The sequence below is a fragment of the Lonchura striata genome, chromosome 3 (assembly GCF_046129695.1).
Source record: "Lonchura striata isolate bLonStr1 chromosome 3, bLonStr1.mat, whole genome shotgun sequence".
In the NCBI taxonomy this organism is placed as follows: domain Eukaryota; kingdom Metazoa; phylum Chordata; class Aves; order Passeriformes; family Estrildidae; genus Lonchura; species Lonchura striata.
The window spans coordinates 4,649,890-4,673,403 of record NC_134605.1 but is presented as its reverse complement, the minus strand read 5'-3'; positions in this window follow the sequence as shown (position 1 = coordinate 4,673,403).

Here is a 23,514-nt window from a genome sequence, read left to right as displayed (position 1 = left end):
AGAAAAGATTCCATCACACCATTGGTGTCCATGGACACAGACAGGTTCCTTGGTGGTTTGGAACATGGGAGGAACAATGTGGAGCCAAAAAGCAGAGAGATGCCTTGTTCTTCCATGAGTAGGAATGTTAGATGTGAACCAAGGGCAAAGAAAATAAGGAAACTGGTAGAATAAAGGATTGTCTTCTATTCAGAACAAGTGATACTGTGGAAACAGGTGAAGAACAACCCCAACAGAGAGAAGACAGTGCTTTAAGTTACAGATGCTCTGGGATTTTCTTCCACAAAACTCTTCCAGTCCCAATGGAAAATTATAAACTAATAAAAAAGCTATATTTCCTCAGAACTAGCTGTGTGAAGACAACTGCTGAGAGGCAAGCAGCTAAAGCTGATTCCTCTGAGGGCAGGCTCCATTGGCTACTTGTGATACTTGCCTTCCAGAATGGAAAATTGCAGTGAGTAAAGCCAGCTTTCAAGTGTAAAACAGTGAGATAAGGGCACAAGAGACCTGTCTGATTTTTATGCTGGGTTTTATCAGATGGGTAAAGGAATATTCTGGTGGTGAATATAGCAAGTGGCAATGGACCCCGAAGGAAGAAAGGAATACTGGCAACAAAATATTCATTCTGTGCTGGTCCCAATACATGAAGATGGGATTCTTTTTCCCTAAAGGTTTTGGAATTGCCATTCACTTTATAACTGCAGATTTGCTGTGTGATGCCATCCATGGTGAACACAGAAGGAGTTCAGCTGCGTGATGACATCTAAGCTTTTTATACTGTATAAGTGCTCTGGTCTCTATCTGTTCTTCAAAAATTAAGAGGCCACCTAATTTTTGAAATGACTGCACAGTCATGCTAGACAGTACTGACAGGAAATGTAGTCAGTGAAAACACTTTACCAAGTAGTAAAAAAGAAAGCGTAAAAGGATGAAGGGGAATCACTGAGTTCAGAATTGCCCAATTGCTTTAGAAACTACTGTTTGTAACAATCTCCTAGTCTGAGTCTTGTTGAGATACCCCATGAGGCAGCAGACATGTCTTGGCTTAAGCCATTTCAATAATTAATCTCCATTACCTTGGTTTGCTTTGACTTAACCAAGCTATGGATAAAAGCACCTCAGTAGGCAGATAAGAGATACAAGATCATAAATTACTGCAAAGTTTAGGTGATGGTAACTTTCAAAGCAGAGATGATGCTGCTGACCACGAGAGAGCAGCAACTGCTTTCTTTGATACTTCTGAAGCCAGCAGGAATATTTGTCCATGGAGTTGCCCATGGATGCAGCATGCTGAGTATGTTTCTCATCTACCTATGGTTAAATCACCAGCAGCCAAAACAAGTCACTGGAGAGTGGAGAGCTCAGAAGTTTTGAATGTGGATTCAGAGTCTTCTCTAAGTCAGATTTTAATTTCATGATCATGTTATAGATTTGCATCTCAGTGATATCACTGGGGACAATCCTAGGGAAGAAGAGTGGGCAGGGAGAATCTTCTTCACCTCACAACTTATGTAGTCCTCTCAATCCGTGATAAGAAGTAAGCTCAGATCTTGTAGGCACAGGACAAGCAGAAAGGAAAAACAATGCTGTGGTAAGAAAGCACCAAGTGAGAGCTTTGAAACATCTACCTGAGAGAAACGGTGCAAATAAAATGAAAGCAAATTGTAATGGGTCTGCTAGCTGTAAAAAGAGAAGCAAAACATTGAGTCATGACTTAGTGAAGTTTACTGCCTATGGCAGCAGCAAAATAAAGTTGAAGATTTGCCAATGAATGTGTCCTGAAGAGCCCAACACGGTGGCAGAGGTGTGATGGAACACAGCCTGCAACACTGAGATGTACACAGCATATGGGTGAGAAACCAGGAAAAATAAGAGGCAATTTTGGAAAGATTTAAAATAATTGAGGGAAGGGGGAATAGCCTGGATCCAAATACACTAAAAATAATTGATACAGGGGAACTGAAGACCTAGAGAAGTATCAATCCTCTAGGATCAAGAGCTTGCTTAGGCAACAAACAATGGAAATTTTCCCATGGAAGAGAAGTTGTAGGGTGGGTCGCAATCAGTCAGCAAAGGATTAGATAACGCACTCAGGGGAACAAGGCAGGGATAAAGTGATGCTAGGTGTATGGGGTTGGATTTGAGGACCCACAAGGCCCTGTCCAGCTTAATCATCTACGATTCCATGGAGACAGCAATGAAAGACCTCCATTGTCTCCCTGAGAACTAATTTCTCTAGGTATGGGCTTAGGTCACGTATTACAAATAGGTCTCTTTTATGTAGGATTCTAGTTTGGAGTTTGCAGTGATTGATGGATTCATTAAAACGTCATCACTGCAAGGGACAAGAATTTTTTGTTTAAAAATAAATAAATGACGACAGAAACAGCCAAAGAGCCTTCTGCGTTTTTTTCTGATCCTCTCTGCAGCTTAACATGCTTCAGGAGACTAGTTGGTGGGAGAGAGGAGACAGGATAAGAAAGGATTAGCAAGTCATATCAGCATTTCACTTAGATCTTTAGCTACCTGGTCGTTCTTGAATTCTACCTCCCAGCATCTTTTGCTTTGTTTTTATGAATGTCATGCAAATATCATTTTGGTGCCTAATAATACTTATATTCTGATCTCCCATTTGGTGTGGAAAAGACACTTGGCCAAATTCTCATGTGGTTATAACTGAGCTTTATTGTACAGATGTGAGCAGAGTTGCACTTGAAGATCCAGCCCACTCCATTGCTGCTTGTACAGCTGCGCTGTCTTTTTAAAGCCAAATTAGTCAGTATAGAAAGATTTTCTCCACAGAATCTGGCTGTCATCCTTGTGACAGTATGTTATATTTTCAAGTAGATCCCATGGGCCAAATTAATTGTACTGCTCTACTGATGTCAGTCATGTTACCCCAAGTGTGAATTTGGTCTCATTGTTCTAAGGCTAATAGAGATTTTTTTTTTGTTGGGTTTTATTTTTGTTTTTGTTTTTTTTTCTTGGGGGGGGGGGGGTGGGGGTGGGTAATGAAAGTGGATCATAAAATATTCTCAGATTTTCATCTTGTTTTGCTTATAATAATTATCCTTTCCCAGAGTTGAATAGTAGAGAAAATGTTCTCCAATGTCTGGTATAAATTGCAGTGCTTGTTTGTTGCAGCCCAAGATATGGGCTAAGGACAGAAATTTATGCATTTGCCCATGTCTCTACGGACATGGCAGAGCCTCTTAAAGTTCTCTGGCCTATGTCAATGAAATACATTGATTTTCAGTGGCTTTTTGTACTTTAGAAGAAGCTCTTCTGGCAGCAAATGCATCAAGATAACATTAAAATCCACCCTTTGTTATTAATGGAGACAAAAGACATGTTGTTTTTACTGGTTTCCATCTTTTTGAAATAATATCTGTATGACTTACAGAATTAATACTGCTGGAGAAAGCCCGCATATTTTTTCTGACAGCTTGCACCCAGTTAGGTCAGAGATGATGTGGGGTGTGATTACAGTAAAATTAGCTGAACCAGGCAGTTGATACAGGGGGTTCCTACTCCTGACCTAATAACATGCCTGAGGGAAAATGCAGTTGGGACACCACTGCTGTCATTTTTGAGAGAGAAGCTGGCTGTCCCTGCCTGGGCACTGCTGGATGGCACTTGCTGTGTGTCATTTCTGCTCCCAAATTTGTGTTGTATGAAATGCCAAGAATCAGAGTGGTCTGGTGTCGCCCTGATTCTTAAGATTTTCTAAAGCCTTCTGAGTTTACATTCTGTTAGAAAACTTTCCCACACATTTTCTATAAACAACATATTGTTTTGCATTCCTTCGTAGGGGTGGAGGAAGTTGATGTACTGGTGGTTTGTCCAATGTCTTTGGAGAGGTGGCCCATTCACTCTCCAATCCACTGTCACCTTTGGAAAAGTATAAAAGTTGGAGTCAGAAAATAAACCTTCTTTCTTTTTTACCTTGCCATCACAGTGGCTCGTGTTGTGCTTTCTCGTGTCCTATAGCGACAGTCTGGTTGAATTACTGCATCACTCTTCAGTCCAGTTCTGAGCAACATAAATGGAAAAGTTAAAGTGGATATATGGTATGTCCTGAAATGCCATATAAGGATTAGAAGGAACCTTTTAAATCATAAATTTATTTATAGTAAATCATAACAGCTGGAGCTCTCCATCCCTCTCTGAACCACTGGGATGCCTCACAGTCTTGTTCACCAAACCTTTTGGTCAATTTGATATTGCAATAGATAATCACAGAAGAGAAGTACCCCTTATTTACATAAAGACATCAAAGACCTTGACCTCCTGAATAAATCTTTAAAGAAAAAGGTGTGAAAATTAAGATGTGGACCTGGAACTGCCTCTCCAGCTTAGGAATTTGTCTCTGTAGGTGCAGTTGATTATTCATCTGGGGCAACCAACCTTCAGAGTCCACAAGAAAACTTCAAGGACCTAAGGATCAAATAGAGCTCTTTCTCTCTGAGCTCTGCTTCCTCTACCCTAACACACTCTTGCAGCATATCTGGCCCTCTGGATGTTTAATGAAAAATCATGACCAGTTCTACATCAGTGATCTTGATACGGGGAGTTATACTTGAAAGAGGATAGCTGATATTGGATCAGCCCTATGTTCTGGGTTGAAAGTAAAACCAGTGAGAGATTCCAAGTCAGAAATACAATTTATTAGGAAAGGGGAAAAAGAAAACTAAATGCATGCGATAATGCAAAAGAAAAAAATAAAAACACTGACAAAGTCAGAATACAACCTGACACCCTTTAGGTCAGGTGTTGGCAGCAGTCCAAACTGGAATGGCTGCAGTCCTCCTGAAAATCCAGCAGAAAAACCTGAATCTGGTGTCCCAAAATCTCAGATTATATCCAGTTAGGAATGCTTGGCTCCTCCCTCTGGGTGGAGCATCTCACAATGGGATGCTGTAATTTTTATCAGCCATGCAGTGACATTGAATAGGCCATTAACAGCAGATGCCTCCCAGGAGGGAGAATTGATTGTGGAAGAAATAAGGAAAACTGCCGAATTAACAGAAGATAACTGCCATGCAGATGGCAAATGGAATACATCTTGCCTTGCAATCTGGGACACCCTAAAAGTAGTGATGAAAGCTCTTCCCTGATTTTGCAATTTTATTTTCTTTCTGTTGTGAGTAGTGGTGGTAGAAAATGCAGAGATTGACCCCGTGCCCATGTAAACAGAGTATGTGTGAAAACCATGCTTCTTGATGAAAATAAAATAATATTCTGAGCAAATGGATAGGAGGCACCCTAACAAAAAGAAAACACAAAAAGACAAGTGGGATCTCTAACTTCTAGCAAAGTATTTTTTTCTTTTCTTCCTCCTCAACAGAAGAATGAGCTAAAGCAACTGAATCTATGTGTTTTCCGAAAATCTATGGGGAGTTTCTTAAATACGGATCATTAGCCAAAAAGCTCTCTCTTGCTGGATTTGTCCTAATTCAATACAAATGTTTAAGTACCCCTTTTCCTTCACAATTTAGGATTTTATTTCAGATAATCTTAACATCAAAGATAGGCTCAATTTTCAGTAGCATAAATTTCTCTCTGGTGTTTATGGGAGAAATGTCAACTGGACATAGCTGCATGTACTGCAGGGCATGCTCTGTGCTGTTTTTCAGAGCTCTATCTACTGACTGCTACTCCTCACTGCCTAGAAACTCAGTTTTTTGCTGTCTGTTTATATGCCTTCAGAGACACTCTGTGACTTCAGTGCCACTCTCCTGTCCCATTAAAATGGTTCCATGTATGCACAGCCTTAAAATACAGAAGTGCAAAACAGGATACAATTCCTTTTCTGTGGTAAAATTAGGTAAAATAATTCTATGGTTAGCCTTTAAAATTTGGTTGACAAAAAGTTAAAGAAACATGTCTGCTGTCAAAGACTTTCTCCTAGTGATGTCTCCTTGCAGTGATGTTCTCCTAAAGGATGGATCATTGCCTCTAGTTTTAACAGGCAATGCCCTGGTATCCTTAAAAATTGTTGAAGCTGGAGCAAAGCTTTCTTAATGAAATTCAAAACCAGGTGTAATGGACAGGAGGTTTCATAAAATCCTGCAATTCAGGTCAGTTGTGCTGCTGTTTGCAAGCTGATGCACAGTTTAGTGGAAATGCAGGAAATTTACTGTAACCAGGCAGTGCTTGGCAATCCAGCCACATCGTGTTTCTGCTGAAGTCAGCACCACTTAGCAATTTGCCATTTGAGATTTTAAATGGACTTAAATTGCAGAAATTGAGTGTACCTTTGAGGAAGCTGAGTACATCAGATTCAAAACTAGGAGAGATTACTAATCCACAAAAACAAATATTATCCTTTTCCATGCTGATCTGGCTGTAGCCAAGTGTTACAACATTGTGTCCAAGCCTCAAGGATGAGATTTTTGTCTCTTGTTTATAGCATGCTCTATTTTTTATCAACATTTCTTGGGGACCTTCTTACCTTATAAGGTATATGGGCAATTCCAGAGAACTAGAACTGAGCAAATGCTTCACTATTTTAGAAGGATGAAGGAGGTGACCTCATTCTCCCAGGCTCCCCAAGGAAAAACAGGCCAGTGAACCTGATGTCAGTTCTGACAACTGCAAGAAAATCAGGTGCACAAAGGAGCTAGCATTAAGTTCAAGAGACCATGACATAAATGATACCAGCCATTATAGTTTTGATCATAAAAATAGTGGTATAAAATAATTTTTACATGTCTCTACCAAAGATGCAGCACATAGTAAGTGAGTAAATTGATATAACAGGTATATATATATATATATATATATATATATATATATAACAGGTATATATATATAAAAGGTATCAGGAGGGTATTTTTATCAAGATCCTGCAATTATTTGTTCTTGCCCCTAAGCTGTTCATTATTCTTATCAAGGATTTGGAAGAAAAACAATAAATAAATCAGCTGCTGGAAAAGTTGCAGATATACCACAGTGATAAATAAACAAGACAGGTCAAGTCTGTGAGGCAAACTGCAACACTTGGCAAAGTGGACTCCTCTGAACATGTGTTTTAAACCAGCAAAATGCAAGGTCATATATCTGAGACCAGAGTGCAGATGACAGTTTACATCCTGGAAGCAGTGACTGTGACAGCCTTGGCCAAAAACAGGCTGTGGACTTCATCAGTGCATGCACAAGAACAGATTAAATTCAATCTCAGACCTCCTAAAATCTGTTAGTGTTAAATCCCTGTAATCAGTTCTCATTAGCCAGATCACTCTGTTCTCAACCACTGTGTAGACTTGAGTGAAAATTTGCCTGCTTAGGACAATTTTTCCACATTTCCCCACAAGTTGGAAAAAAGCAGAAGTAGCTGATTTTGAACTTGAAACTTGAATGTTTCTTCACCCTCTGAAATGCCTTATCCTCTGTAGTGAAGGTTGCTAGTTATCACACCAATTATCTGACAAGAGACTAAGTTTTAGGGCAGCTCTGCCAATTTTAGGAGAAGAAACAAGGCCCTGTGGAAATCAAAGTCAAACTATCACCAAAGATCCAATGGATAGATGGTGATGTTTGATTGGAAAGGGTCACTCTTGCATTCTTGAAGCTCATAAACCCTGCAAGACTGAGCAGTTAATATGGTTCTTCCTTTTAGGTAAGAAAGTCTTTCTCAGGTAGTCAAATGGTAAAAAATGCCAGGATTCAATTATCTGTGCAAACTAAAGTAATTTCCCTTGTGAATGGGGATTAGGATAGCTTCTCATCACATGACTGCTCAATTTTCCCACAGGTCCTCTACCTTAATTATTTGCCACTCTATGTGACATCTGAAAATGCAATGCAATCTGTAAGTCACATGGATGCTTTCGGAAAACATCCCATCAAGTCATCACTGAGCAGGTAAACTGACAAAAATGAACATCAGCCAGCCCCACAGTTGGGGATATATGACAGGAGAGAGTCAGAGGGATTTCCTTACCCTCTTGGACTTCTCCAGAAGCACATCAACCACAGGAGAAGCTGCACCACTGCACTGGTAACAATCCAGCCATTTCTATATGGAGGTTCTTGCTTGTTGGTACAAATACTGGAAAGATGTGTTGTCAAGCTCTAGAAAGATGTAGTGCACACTTACACACATGCCCATGTTCCTCGCACTCCAAGATGGTTTTTATCTGAATGTTCATGTTATTGGTGGTAAAGCAGACACCCAGCGCCATACCCAGGGCAGAGCTGCAGTCTTGGCATTGATCAAATGCCATATTTTCCTCTCTGCAAAAGGCTTGTGGCTGATAATTTACAGCATTTGTCAGCCCTTCCTTGTTAAAAGATTCATGTCTTTCCAGCACTGGTGAATAGCATCCCTTTTCTGAGCTTTTTGGTGAAGCTGGATTCCCTCTGTAGTCCTAATGCTGCACATACCTGCTGTACCTTTCCACGCTTTCTGTGAGCAACACTCTGTCCTTCCTTCTGGCCTGATGAGCACAAATCAGCTCAGACCTGAATAAAAGCACAGTGTTTTTACCGAAGGGACCTCCAAGATCAACTAAACCTCTCACAGCTCCTCTGTGTGACAGCAAAGGTGAGGACAGAGGCACAGACTGACAGAGCAGTACTGGTTAGAGAGCTCAGCACCAGAGCGCAGTGCTTATCGTGTGACACATCACTTTTTGCCTAGTTTGTATTTCTTTCTGTTTGGTGTGTTTAGATTAATGTTAGGAGCTCTGTCAGAAAGGGGCAAGTCACAGAGCCTGACTGCTCCTGCCTATTCCTTGTTCTTCCAGTTGCAACCTTCCAGGAGAGCCAAGCTCCCCACTATTGTAAATGCAGGCGAACCCAATGGGAAGGAATGACAACGTCTGACTCAATTCAGAAGGCTGAATTAGGTCTTTATTATAACTGTGCTAAAATACATTAATATACTATATAAAAGGGGGATACTCAAACTACATCCTACTTTATCTAACTCTAACACAACTCATGACCCTCTCTCGAGAGTCCAGCCCAAGGTGGGTTGGATTGGCCATCAGGCTCAAACAATCCTCACCAGAATCCAGTCAAGCACTCACCCCAGGTAAACAATTCTCCAAACACATTCCACATAGGAAAAACAAGGAGCAGAAATAGAAATTGTTTTCTCTTTCATTTCTCTCTGTGCACCTCTATGAAAAATCCTGAGAGGGAGAGAAATGTGCTGCCACACTCCACTTCTAAGCGGTGTCTAAGAATTGGAAGTGAAGGGTTTTTTTTAATCAAAATGCCTACATGTCTTAATTTCTCAAGCAAGTGGATTTGCCTCTCTAACAAAAGATTGTGATTGTGAGAGCCCTCCCTGTACGGACTTTTTTCTTTTACCATCTTCCAAGCACATTTGCCCTGCTACAACTCTTGTCTTGCAAAGGCAGGAAGGCTCCTGGATTTCCTGTCTTTACCCAATGAACATCACTTAGTATCCATCCAGAAGGCTTGATCAGGATGAAAACAATATTGAATTTTTGAGGTCTCATTTATTTGAGAGTAAAACGTCTTTCTTCTCAAAGTGCTTCTCTTTAGCTTTCATTTCCTGTGCACAGAGCAGCTTTGTCTTAAGTACAATAATTAAGTTGTTGACCTTCCTTAGAGGTCAAAAATAGCTTCCCTTTAGAGAAAGATAAAAACAAGCAATAATAGATACTTTGACCAGTTTAAGATACTTGGTCTGCATATCTGTAATGATACTGTAACTTCTGCAGGATATTTTTCTCAAGATAATTCAGGGTGACATGCTGTAAATCCATTTATTTTGTTAGGAACATAGTATTTACTGGAATTGTGTTTTCCCTGTTTGATAGGAGAAAAAAATTCTATTGTAACTTCATCAAAGAGCGTGAGGTAGCATGCACATGGTCTAATAACAATGTTTATGGGATTTTAAAATGGCATTTTTACTCTATATTAGGGATTTTTTTTCCTCTCTAGTCATCTGAGAATGTTTTTTCAAGATCAATAATAAGAACAGAGAAGCCCAGACATTTTCATGCATTATACAAGGTAAATTGCCGTTCTTCTCATGCTGCTCTTTTTCTTTTCATGCAAACATTCACATTCTCCTCCTTGCATAAATTGCCCATTTCTAATTTTTATAGTTTCCCTTAATTCTTGGTTACTTGTTTTTAAATATGACTACTAGTTTACATTAATGTTCCTAATAATCTGATGCTACATTCCATATGGGATATGAGATTATGCCAGCAATTCAGCTTGCAGGAGCTGTGCCTGTGTGCCTAAGTGAGGCACTGGGACCTCTGATTAATTTGGAATAAGCATTAGCAGCAAGTTTTACTTCTTTTTTTATGGAAATGTGAGATCTTGTCCATGGCGTGGAAATTGGAGGTTGGATTATGCTTTACAAACTGGGAAAGAAATAGAAATTACTGCAGGTGGAAGAAATCTGTAAATTCCAGTGATAGGAAGCTCTGTTGTTAATTTGTGCAAATGGCAATAGATGCTGGAATTGTACAGCATGTGGGAGTAAGGAAAAGCAAACAGGCATCCACCTCCACTACTGGAATAGGATAAGGCAGCCTTCATACTGTTGAATTATGAAACCTTCTATCATAAACCCTCATATTCCATGTACCTTTCTTATTCCTTCCAGAAGCTTTTTTCAAACTTTCAGATTTCCTTTTCTGCTGCAGGCCATAGAACGAAGTCTGTAAGGGCATAAAGAAGCCCAAATGTACATGTGCTCTTGGAGGAAAGAAAACTAACTCCCATCACAGCCGAGACTGAAGTTCACTCCATTTCTTGCTGTTGTTCCACTATTAATACATAAGCAATCCCCATCTCATTCACCAAAACCCTTAAATTCATCACACTGTCCCATTATGGTAAATTAAAGTCAAATATGCCTTAATGACAGGGGGGTTAAGTGGAAAAAAGTCAGGCCTAAGCAAAGCATCTTTTTTTGTTTCTGAAGCAAAAGAGCAATGCTGGTATCTAATTTTGGACCCCAGGGAAATGCCTCAACACTGAAGTGGTCAGCACCACGTACAAACTTAGTGAGAGCCTGGTATTCCCCACTGCCAGCAGTCATTCAGACTGTGTGGGTACCCCTCAAAACCCCTAAGTAAAAGCTATGGTTGCAGTTCTTTCAGCCATTTTAGGGCTTTGTAGGTAAATGTGGTCCAGCAGCATCAAAAGGCAGTTCTGTTTCTAATAAAGATTAAAAAATATTTTTGAACAACCCTCCTCGTTCCTTACTATTATACGGTATTAAAATATAAGAGTGCAGCCAAAGAGAATAGAAAACAAAGAGAAAAGCCTTTAAAAAAAATTCCACATTTTTATATCCTTTCCCTACTAACCCACCACAGAATTCAAGGGTGGGGGATTCGAGGGCTGAAAGAATCTTCATATGGTGCCAAAAATTCCCCACAGATCTCTCTGGTCCCTCAGTATTTGGCTATTTAAAGCAAACACATTGTGTTTTAGATGCTAGTTTAGATCCATTTTCCATATGAGGAGGTGGGATGTAATTAATTAGCTGTTCTTTTGATTCCTAAGTATCACGTACATTTCATAAGGACATGCACTTTTGACAGGCTGGAAAAAGGAAATAAAATACAAGTTGTACCAGTTAAGTCTTCCGGGTACAAACGATGGATCAGCAGGGGATTGCTACCGATGCTGATTGAGTCACATGAGTGTTAATATAAACCTAGGGAGGAAAAAAAATCTGGATGAAATAACAGTATCAGAGTTTAAAGTGTTCATTTTAGTCATAATTTCACTGTTTTTACATATTGTCTTTGATCTGTAGGTTGAAAGGAGGCAAGCCATTAGTCCACAGTAGAAGTAACCAAAGATAAACTTCTCTGTACATTTTAAGAAAATGAAGTCTATAGTCAGAGATACATACATGAACATATACGACAGGGAGGTGAAACCCAGGCTTCAGCACGCCAAAAACTATAGTTCATTGCCATTTCAGCTAATGGAGTCTCTTTTCTGGATTTCTGCATTTCCTTTAACCTTTATGTGGATCATGTACCAGAGAAAATCCCACATAACAAAGCCATCATGAAAACTGAGGGAGAAACCTTTACATCTCCCATCCAACATGACAAAAATTAATAATAAATCTGCAAAACCGGAACAGACAGCTAACTCCTCCAGATCCTTCATCAGCACAGAGGTCCAGCTGCTCTTGCTCCATGACCCTGTTGGCCACAGATGGTCTTGGAGATCCCTCAGAGGGTCACCTCCAGACTGGGAGCCAAATTCACCATGACAACAGCAATTTGATGCCTATAATGACTTAAAAAAAAAGTAAAATGAAGAAGCAGCCAAGTCCTCCATGTCTGCTCTCATACCAGGACTGGATTTACTCATCAACAGACCCAGGGAGCTGCAGCACCAAAGCAACTGGCCTGTGACCTCACAGGTCAGGGGATAAACCAGAATAAACAAGCCCTATAGTCCCAGTTATCTCTTTTTTGCCTCTTTAATTTGTTTTCTAAAGCTAAGGAGCATCTCCTGAGTGAAATGCTTGAAGACTGAGGACATAATGATATTCTTTAATTGCACGAGTCCTTTGTCATCTTTATCTCTACCCAGAGGAGAGGAGGTTTGTAGGGGAGCTATGGCCCTTATGTGAGGTCTGCTGATGTCGCTGGGAAAAAAGCTACAAATTCTGTTGCACAAACCCTTCCTCTTGGGAGTGCTTGAAGACCAAATGTGTTTAGGGCATGCAGTGGGTCCCTCCCTGCATATTTGGTGAAAATGTCTGGGCATTATTTTGTGACTGTTCTTTTCTCTGCCGTTATGCTTACATGAGGTTTTCCAACACGATGCCTGGAGGGTTTTGTGTAGGCTGATTCTCCCAGAGCCCTCTCTGCAAGAGTAAAGGAAAAGGCAGGTTCCTTTGTGGGGTGTTTCAGAGGCAGAGCTTACCACAGCTGCACCAAAATGCTGAGCAATTCCCCTCTTGATGAGAGGGGCCCACTCGAACCTTCCATCACCACTGTCCCATGCACTGTCGGTCTGTGAGCAGATGTAATTGCAAAAGTGAATCACACTTTAATGACAAACGCTTCAAAAACAAAGCTATAAAATCCTTGACTCGGTTATTAACTTTAAATGAATTGTTTAGGTTGTTTCCTTCCACACACCCCACCCCCATTAACTTATTCTTGAGGGGAATGTATTTATGGAGCCATGTGCTTCTCACATGGTTGAGGCTAAAAATAGCATTAGAAATTCATTCCAGCTAAAACTTAATTCAAAATCCAATTTGTCAGCCTAACACACTGGTCTTTCAGCTTTGTTTCTTTATTTGTAATGATAGCCTTGACCAGTGTTTCAAGTGCTGATTATTTCCTATACTGTTCCTCTATTAAATAATTTGGGGAAACCCCCAAATTACATACAAAATTTATTTTCTCTGTCCATAGCCTGGACTTCCACCTGGGCAACAAGCAAACTTACTCTCATAAATACACATGTGTACTGTGGAGACATCAGCTCAGGTTTTTTGCTTGGTTTGGGTTTTTTGAAGGAGAGAGAGGCTTATCAGACATTGCAAGTATATTGTCTAAGTACTGAATTGTTTCTCCCATGTCCTTTTTTTGTCAGTGATCAGCAAATCAGATGCTTTAAAATATCTGAACCCTCATGGGTCAAATCCTTCTTATGTTTATTTCAATATGAGTTTTGCCACTCACTTTAAAGCAGATGCTGTAGCCCATAATAGACAATTGCACAATTCCTGGATGAAAGGGATGTTTTCTCCTTGCCCTAGACAATTAAGTCCAATGCAGAATCTTCCATTCCCATCAGTATTTTATTTTTTTTTTTTTAATTGGTCTTGAGATGACTGTATCCTGAGCTTCAAGGGTTGAGATCCTTTAGGAAAGAGATTTTCTGCCTGTAGTTTATTAATCTGTGGGGCAGCAACAGGCAGCTGAAGAAAACAAAAGTAATGTCAGTAGGCTCAGGAACTGCACAGAGATCCATGTGAAACAAATGCAGCATTCCACATTAAAAAACAGATGGAACACCACTGATTTTCCTAATATTATGCTATACAAGGGAGAGATTTTTGTCACACAGGAGTGCTTAGATTTGCTGAGAAATTTTTTGTTCTTCTAGTTTCAACACTTCTGTCTGAATCCCAGTACTCATTTCTACAGTGTTAGGCATTATTTATTTAAAAGTATGGTCCCTTTTGCTTCCAGAATTCATGTCAATTAATGATGCTGCATTCTCTTTGTCCAATAGGATGGAAGAAGTAATTTCCTTTTGTGCAAACCAGTTGCTGTTTTACTTTTCAATCCACTGGTATGTCTGCCCCTTTCCTTCCTTTTCGTCTAGGTCACTCCTCACATGGGAAAGTTCCTACTTTCCTTCAGCTTTGTTTAGCTTTATCAGTTTTGGGTTGCCTGCTAAATTTAGCAATCACTTCTTAGGCTTATATATACACATATGTGTGTGTGAATTTTTTCTGATTAGTCTACTTTTTAAAAATTTACTGTTTAAATAAATTTCAGTCAGTGGCAGAATTTTGCCATTTCAGCCCTGATTGTTCAGTTCATGTCATCAGCTCTAGCAGGAGTCTCTCTGCAAGCCCAGGTAACCATTATCTGCTATTTTGCTGAAACAATCAAAGAATGTCAGTGGGCCGGAGAAGTATCAGATATCTTTTTATGTTTTTCTTGCAAGTCCTCTATTTCTTTTAAGGATTGTATCAACTATTTGATTTGATACTGGTTTCTACAATAAGTAGATGCCATCACAGATATAACCACTGCTCTTCTCAAACCAGAACTGTTTGTAGTCCTGCTGCTTCTGAGAGGATTGCCATGTGCTTACTAGAGACAGAATTAAAGCAGCTGTACTTCACTAATTTGCAAAGATACTGTAGGTTTGATAACCACAAGAAGGAGACAAAGCAGAGCAATTTAAAAACTTACAAATCATTTCCCCCCAAGATGGTGTCCCGTTATCATCAGTTTTTCAGGGAGTCATATAACATAAGTGAATTTGCTTGGGATTCTTGGGGCAGGTTGCAGGCTCAAGCACCTTTAACCATGGCTATTTTTGTTTATGAGTCTACAATCAGCAGCTTGAATTTCACACACACCCAATTGATCTCTTCACACCTAATGTCTCTAATCGCATTTTTAAGCAGGAATGACCATGCTCTCCAGTCCTTTTCTATCCTGTATCTGGTTTACACATACATTCTCTATCTATTTCATTTGGAGGGTATGGTTTTTTTTTTTGTTTTAACTGTTAAGTTGGTGAAGTCTCTAACGAAAGGGAGGTTAACAGCAAAAGGTGCTTTATACTGTATTGATTATTCCTGCAAATTGGAGAGCACTTTGTTTGCATAATCCCTACCTGCAGGGAGGGGGCAGCTACACCCCAGTTTCAAACTAGAAGAGTAAAACTGATGTAAAACCCCTGAGTCCTTTAGCCTCGAGGAGCAATTGGGAGTTAAAAAGGCAGAAATCAGATTTCAAGCACGTGAGTTAATGCATGCCAAAACCTAGCATTTAACATTAAATTATTTCTTCAGGGTATTTTAATGTGGTTGGAAGGGGCACAATACTGGCTACAAAAGGCAGGAAATTCAGAGTTAGCACCTGTGCACCATCATCTTCTGTGTGCTGGAGCTGCTGCTCTGTGACACTTTTGGGGTTTAGCTGCTTCTTTGTTGTCTACACAGTCCAAATTCTATATGCCACCAGGAGTGACATTCCCAAATGCAGTTTTCAGGCCTCTGTTGAAGCTGGAGTGCCCAGAGCTGAAGAGCTGGGAGCTAAAATCTGCAGCTACCAGTGTTTTCCTTCTGCTTTGGAGCCCCTTTGACTTCACCATTTCCTCTATACTTGTCATCACTAGCAATGCCAGTTTAAAAAACATCCCACTAATTCCGTGCACTTAAGTAGCTCAAAGTTGGAAGGTTTTAAGGGGAAAAAAAAATAAAATAAAGCAATTGTGAGATTCATGATGAGAGCAGATTACAGTCCAGGCTCTATGTCCCACAGCCCCCCCAGCGATTAAATACACAGCCAAAAACTTAAGTGGGGACCAAACTGGGCACAGCTCCAGGAATTAAATACACAGCCAAAAACTTAAGTTTTTGCACAGCTCCAGGGGTTTAGAGGTAGGTGAGGATGAGAACCCTGGCTTGCTGCTTGGCAGGGACAGGGATTTGGAAACCCAGGCCACCACCACATCCACAAAAATCAAAGGACAGCAAATAAGAGACAAAATTCTGTTCTCTTTGAAACAAAGAGCTGCCAGAATGTTCGTGTCAGGGATATATTTTTTTTTTTCTCTTGCTTTGGGCAGGCAGGGCTGGGTTGCAGCCAAGCAGCTCAGGACCTCAGTCACACCCAAGGACCAAAACAGAAAATGCAAAAATGGGCACGTGTTTATGGGAGCTCTGTAAACACAACCCCTGCACACAAACTGTTAAGCATATTCAGGATTTGGAGTTCTTGCTTTGGCATCTCCTTATGTCCTTTAATGAAACTATTGGCAATGAGGTAATAATTTTTTTCCTTTGGTTTGAATTTCTAAAAAGCATAATTTCAGCAATTTTTCTCTGTTCTTACACACACACAAATTGTTTTAGACAGGAAGAAATTGCTTTAGACAGGAAGAATTTTCTAAATTGAGTTAGACTTGAATCAAATAAATGAAAACCTATTTTTAAAAAGTACTGTGGTACTTTGCATTCTTAAAAAAAAATTCTTGTATTCCCAATTGTTTTTCAGTAAACTTTCATCGGGCTGTTTAAAGTTCTGCAAGTGTGAATATTCAAATTTCAAACATCTGGCTTCAAAGTCGAGCATTTCAGAAGTACTATATCCCCCTTACTGCAGAATTGTCAGTAAAACTTCAGCAAAGTCCAACTCTTTTCTTTGCCAAGGGGTTGGTTCTGCATTATTCACTCAAATAGGCTTTTTTCTTCCCCATTGACTGGAAGGGGAGCAGAATCCATCCTGAAATAGTAGCCCCACTGGTTTAATTCATGACAAGAGACAAACAAATAGACCCTTTGAAATGAGTTTCATCTTTTGTGTCCCATTTGTTCTCTGATGCAGGTGTCAATTGGATCTTTTCCTGTCTGTCTGTGGTTGAAAAGCAACATGTTATAGTTAAACCCACTTGTAAATTGTAGCATTTTACAGAAGAACTCCCCCGGGGATCTACTAAAAAGCTATTTAAGAACCAGAAGTCAAAAAAGGGTTCATTTGCTTTCCAGGCCTCCTTCTCTCCCTTTCTCATTATGTTTTAAGTTTTTTCATGTTTAAAAAAGATCTCTCTACTTATATGTCTCATACTGTATATATCTCCATAGACAGTAAAAAGATTCTTCATAAACAGGGTCTGACCCTGCCTGCACTGAAGTTCATTTATTTGTAAATCATGGAAAATAATTTCCTTTTATAGTGGGCCCAGCTACAATTTTCCTATTTTCTTGAGCCAACAATCTTATCAACAACTTGCTTTGTGGATCTAGGGCTAGAAACTGCCTCAGAGTTTTTAATCTTGTGGAAAGGTGACTCTGGAACTAAAACTGCAAGAAGCTGGCCCAACTGCTCTGCCAGCTGGACAGACTGGTTGGCTATCCAGAAAAAAAAACACCAGCAGCTTCAACAGCAACAATAAGCCCACACATGTCACATTTTGAAGGAATGGCATTATGTATAAGAAAATGCACTTGGAATGTATAACCTGTTACATGATACAACTGCATCAAATGAGCAGCTTTATAGAGGCTTGATCAGAGGGGGCTGTGCTGTTTACAGTGATGTCTTTCAAACCCTCCCCTGGGGATTTGTGCAGCATTGCATCCCCTCCTGAAGCCAATTCCAGCTGCACAAGGATGTTACCAATGAACAGAGAAGAAAAATCTCAGTTGCTCATTAGCAGCAAGTAACTGGCTCTGTCAGCACGGTGGAGCTCCAGGTATTGCTTTTTCCATGCTTGTGTTTCACACTTGCTCTTGTCTTCAGGGTACCAGAGGGGTTAAAATCTTCTACAGACAGGCCAGCTGCCTTGAATAAACACGTTCTTTGATCTGCAGTGATTTCCTCAGCTGCAGGTACCAAAGTGCTGCACATTCAAACCATTCTCCACCTCTCTCATCTCTGAGCATGGCTGCAAAGCCACCTTTACAGCTGTGTGGAGGAGAGCTCCAGCCAACCCAGACCAGTGTCTCCATCCAAGCAGAGCATCCTTTGCCAAGAACATCTGCTCTGGCAGGACCAGGAGAGATGTTTGTGTGATTTCCCCAGCGCCTGGTGAGCGTCTGTGCTCCCTGCCTGCTAGTTACTGGCATGCAGCAATCAGCTTTTTGCAAAGGCTCTCTGGAGCTTTCTGCAGCTTCTCTCTGGGCTCTGACCATCTCATTCAGACCCACTCAGACTTCCACCGTTCCACTGTGGACAGCAGGTGAAGCTGTTGCTATCCAGACTGTGTCTGAGAGCACCAGCAATGTGCACATTTGTTTGCCAGACAGCACACTGGAAGTCAGATAGCAGAGAATGGTTTTCTTAGAATTAAATACTTTACATGAGAGGTCCCAGATTGTGTTTTCTTTCTCTGTTGCCTTATTTGACATAAAGTCATCCTCCACATTCCCAAGTTATTCCTGTCCTCTCCTAGCTGGGACATTTCCCAGGGAGTCCCTCACTATTTAATTTTGTGATTATTAATTTAGGTACTGAGGTATCGCAGACATGGGCACTGCTGTGAGAAACACTGCACCAAGGAAGGACACAGAAACAGCCTGTACTTCAACCCTGCTGGAAGGAGAATCTAATTCAACTGCCCATCCTTAGTCCAGAAGGAATTCATTTGACACCTCAGCAACTTAATAAAAAGCATTAAAAGCATTTAAAGCAGATGCTGTAGTCCATAATAGACAATTGCACAATTCCTGGATGAAAGGGATTAAATATTTTTATTTTAAAGTATCTCTTTACCTGCTGTAGTAACTCTGAGCCTATTCTATGGCTTTACTGCCAAAGGTGTTTAAAGCCAAACACCTTTACTGGGCACGTTGTCACAATTCCTGCAGAACAAAGACTGACTTTCCAGAAAAGGTTTTTTCCTGCATTTCAGAAAAATGTGTGTTTTAAAAGACTAGTCACAGATCATTCAGATGTCTCTGCAGGGAATACAGCATTTGTCATCAGACTCTGATTTGGTGTACCAATGGCCCTCAGAGAAAGAGGCAAATGGCAGGGAAAGAACCTGCCCTCACTCAACATGTTTCTGCCACCTTGGCTGAAAAAAGTTCTTCTCTAATGACAGGACTGTGGAATTTTTCCTCCTACATAAGCTTGTGGTGTGCAGTGCTTATCTGGAAACCTTTGCTTTCTCTAAGAGAGTGTTTATCATTAGTACTGTTTGGTTCCTAAAGCACTGGCTCAAAATTGGGCTGAGAAATTTTAGTGTAAATTCAGCACTTCAGGATTGAATTACTGGAGTATTAGAATAGGCAGGTTTCAAAACCAAACATTTCACTGATGTGGCGTAATTTTGACTTGACAAAGCACTGCACAAAGATATTAGGAAACACAAGTGTTGGCTACCAAGCAGAGGAAACGATTGAGCAAAATCAATAAAATAAAGCCCCTTGATCCCCTTTGCAGGAGGTATAACTAGGCCAGGCAGATCCTCACCTGTGCCAGTGCAGCAGCTCACTAGCAGGAGTTCAAGTCCCTTTGCACAGGCTGTGCTGCAGGTGTGTTCAATCACAAAGATGAAGCAAGGTGACACTTAAAACCTGAGGTCATTCAGAAATTAAGTCTATTTTCTTCACCTCTGGGAATGAAGGCTCTACTGCAATGGACAGAGGTGAACATTTATTTTAGGAAACAGGCCTTCATCTCACCCACCATCACAGGATTCATTATGAAATCCTCTTTTCCCTTTCTTGCTGCAGAGTTGTCCTTCAGCCTGAATTTGCCTTATATTTCTATTATTATTATGTTTCTCCAGAGTCAAAAAAGCAGCCTTGAAAAAAGCCAATTGCAAGCCAATAATGTGATATTTTCCCTGTGGAAGTGAAGAATTTAAAACCATAGGTGCAGAAGGCATGAATTGTTCTGTTTATTTCTGTATTTTTTTTAACTCTCAAAAACACTGGCTGCCACACTGCTGGACACAGGATAAGACCTATCAGAAGCCATCTCTGTCACAGGGGTCATTGCTGCCAGAAAACCACCAGGAACAAAGGTAAATCAATCCAGAGTCAGAGCCTTTACTCTGTTTGAAGCAATCAGCTTCACTGCACCCAACCCAGGCACTTTTGCAGTGCTAAAACTCTCATCAGAAGAAAGGCGTTTGCTGGTTTCACTGTACTCCAAAGAGGCAAATTTGCCTTGTGGCAAGCTCTCATGAAAGTTAGCAGAATTCAGAGTCTTTGGGCACTTCTGAAAAACCTTGCCTGACGTGCTGGTTCCCACAGTCCCATACTGCCACAGCTTGGCAAATGCTCCAGTGCAGTTGCACATCATCAGTACAAAAATGTGCAGCATATTGAAAAGTGAAAATGTGGCAGACTGTAAAATAAAGGGAATTTGGTATTAAAAAACCCAACCTAGCAGTAGGGAAACTGGACTGGACTGTTTTTCTGTTTTCTCCATTTCCATATTCCATAATCCAGACTTGTTATACATTTCCGGTTTGGCTTCAGTTTTTAATAAAGTGGCTGCTGAATTTCCAGCCTGTCACACAGACACTGCAGAATTCAGAAATCTTGACCCCAGCTGGTGGCAAAATATGTAGATGGGAAAAAAAGCACCAGTCTAGAAGAAGCAGGAAAATTAAGAACTCTAAGCTAATCAGTTCTTTTAAAAAGAGGGTGGTTACTATTCAAGTAGTAATTTATTGAGATAAAGGAACCATGAGTCACAGAAAGACTTAGGTTGCCTGCAAGGGAATGTTTTTTGTGGTTGTTGTTTTTTTTTTGTTTTTTTTTTTTTTTTTTTTGAGAGAGAGAGAGAAGACCCTTGTGTGTACATTTGCAGCTTATAGCTAAGAGGTTGGAGCTAGAAAGCTAATCAGCCATTCTGTCTCCTATCTGCTGATCTGCTGGCGTTGGGGGAAGGGGAATGTGGGCAAACAGGCATTAAATTCCACTGCATGGCGGGTGATGGGAAGGTATTCCTTTATAAGCAGCATCCAAGATGATGAGCCATAAAGCAAAGCCCCTGTGAGGAAGCAGGGGAAGAGGTAGGGAAAGCTTTAACCATCTATCTCAACCTAGCCTTGCTCAGTGCTTGCCAGAGCAGAGGTCACCACCAACAATAATAACCCTGGAGAAGCCAGACGTATGCTTTCCATTCACCAATAATCTACAAAGCATCTTAGGATGAAATCCTGGCTCCTCTGAAGTCGATGGGAGCTTTGCCAATGACTTCAGTGGAGCCAGGTTTTCATCCCTGATAAATTTAAAGCAACCACCAGGCTTAAACATGAAACAACGGCGTCCTGGGAGTGGGTGCAAGCTGAGGACCAGCAATGCTTCTCTGAAAAGCTGTCAGATCTTACAGACAGGATGCCTTCAGGGTACTGGAGCTATACCAAGATGGACAGTAAAGTGGACAATCAGGTAAACACCAATAATTTTTAATTGCTGGGACAGCTTCAGTATAGGACCCAGTGAGTCTTGATACTGTGACATAAAACCCAGTGGTCCTTCTCACTTCTGAGATAAAGCATTTGAAACAAGTTATGTTGGTTTATATTATATCATACTGATTTTTTTTCTCTCCTCCTCTTATCCAGGATTTTCATGTTGGCCTTGAAGGTTATCACCTGGTGGCACTCATCCAAAGTGAGGATTTTTCACATTTGACCAGGTACAATCAATGAAACGAACGGAAATGTTCATTTCAATCACTAGGACCACCCAACCTCTGCAATGTGCTGCGTGTCAGGCAATACTTTGGTTTTCAGGACTCAGCACCAACCGCAGGTGCCTGCACAGTGATGAAGATGGGCTGGCCCCAGGCAGTGTGGTGGGCAGTACGTGGGGCGATAAGCTGTGATGGCTACGGCAGGAGACAGGAGCATCACCATCAGAACATGTCAGCAAGGACATGACAAACTCAGCCCTGGACAAAGTTTGTTGGCCTGGAGCAATGAAGGTGCTACAGTGGTATTTTTGTTGGCAGGCTGGTGTAAGGAATGCCCTGGGCCCTTCTGGCAGTTTCAGAGCTGTAGCCACCAGGTTCCTGAAACACCTCCCAGGAGAGAGTCCTCACCCCGTGGCAGAGGCTGCAACATGGACAGCCACTACTCGCTCTTGAAGCTGTGCAATGAGGAACATGGGATCTGTGAGGTGTGCAACAGGCAGGGTGTCACCCTGTTCCTTTGAGAGTTTTAAAGTTCTTCTAAAAGTTCTTATGCCTTCTGATATTTACATATTTCAACTGAGTTTTCTCATGCATATTGATGTATATAATAATCGTTTTGCATTCTTTGTCAATGGAGGAATTGATGGACTGTTGGTTTGACCACTGTGGTTGGAGAGGTGGCAGTTTCACCCTCCAATCCACTGTCATATTTGCTATTGTATATATATATATAGCGGAGTCAGAAAATAAAGTTTGCTTTTTAAAGTCCTTTTTCTTTCCTTTTACATCTAGCCTGCTTCTGTGAGTTATTTCGTGTCGCAGTGTGACAGCAGCAGTGTGACTCCCATAGCTTACTGACTGCCAGCACATGAGCTGAGCTACAGCACCTGACTGGGCACTGTGGTGGTCATCACAGAGCCTGGGCTCTTTTCCCAATGGCTCTTGCTATTTCCCCTGGCACTGGCAAGAAGTTGGGAGTGCACAGGAGCTGAGTCTGCCATTGTCACTGGAGGGAAGAGAAATGGAAGGTAAAAGCTGGAGGTGAAGGGGTGAAGTGTGAGCTGTGAACCTGCACAGGGAGCTATCACAGGAATACAGCTCTCTTATCCCAGCACCACCAGACCCACTTGTTGATCCAGCTCCCTGCTGAGCGCCCACAGCCACATCCCAGGAGCAGTATCCCCCTTAGGATAGCTCTGGATCTCCTCCTCCTGATGAACCCTGACTTCATCTTCCAGGGACTAAATGGTGCTCACTGCTTGAGCAAGTGTCCACCCAGCTGGGAAAACAGAACTTTCCCCTTTGCTTTTAAATCCATCTCCCCTACAGGTCTTGATTCAGCCATCTGGACTCATCGATGAAGTCATCTGCTGACTGAAGAGTGTTTGTGAATTTAAAGGGACATCTCCAGAGCGTGTGCGTGCCCACTCCTGCCTTGCTGCCCCACACAGGCACACAGGCAGCAGTGCCATTCCCAAGTGCCACTTTTACACCAACTTTTTCCAGTGGGACGAGGCTTTGGTTCCTCGCTGCCATCCGCTTGCAGCTGAGAGCAGCTCTGCTCTGTCCCTGCCTAGCTTTGCACAACAGCTCAATGCATTAATGTGCCACGAGGAGATGAGCACCAGTACCGGCCCATCTCATCTGGATTAAAGATGTCTTTTGGTTCAGTTTCATAAGG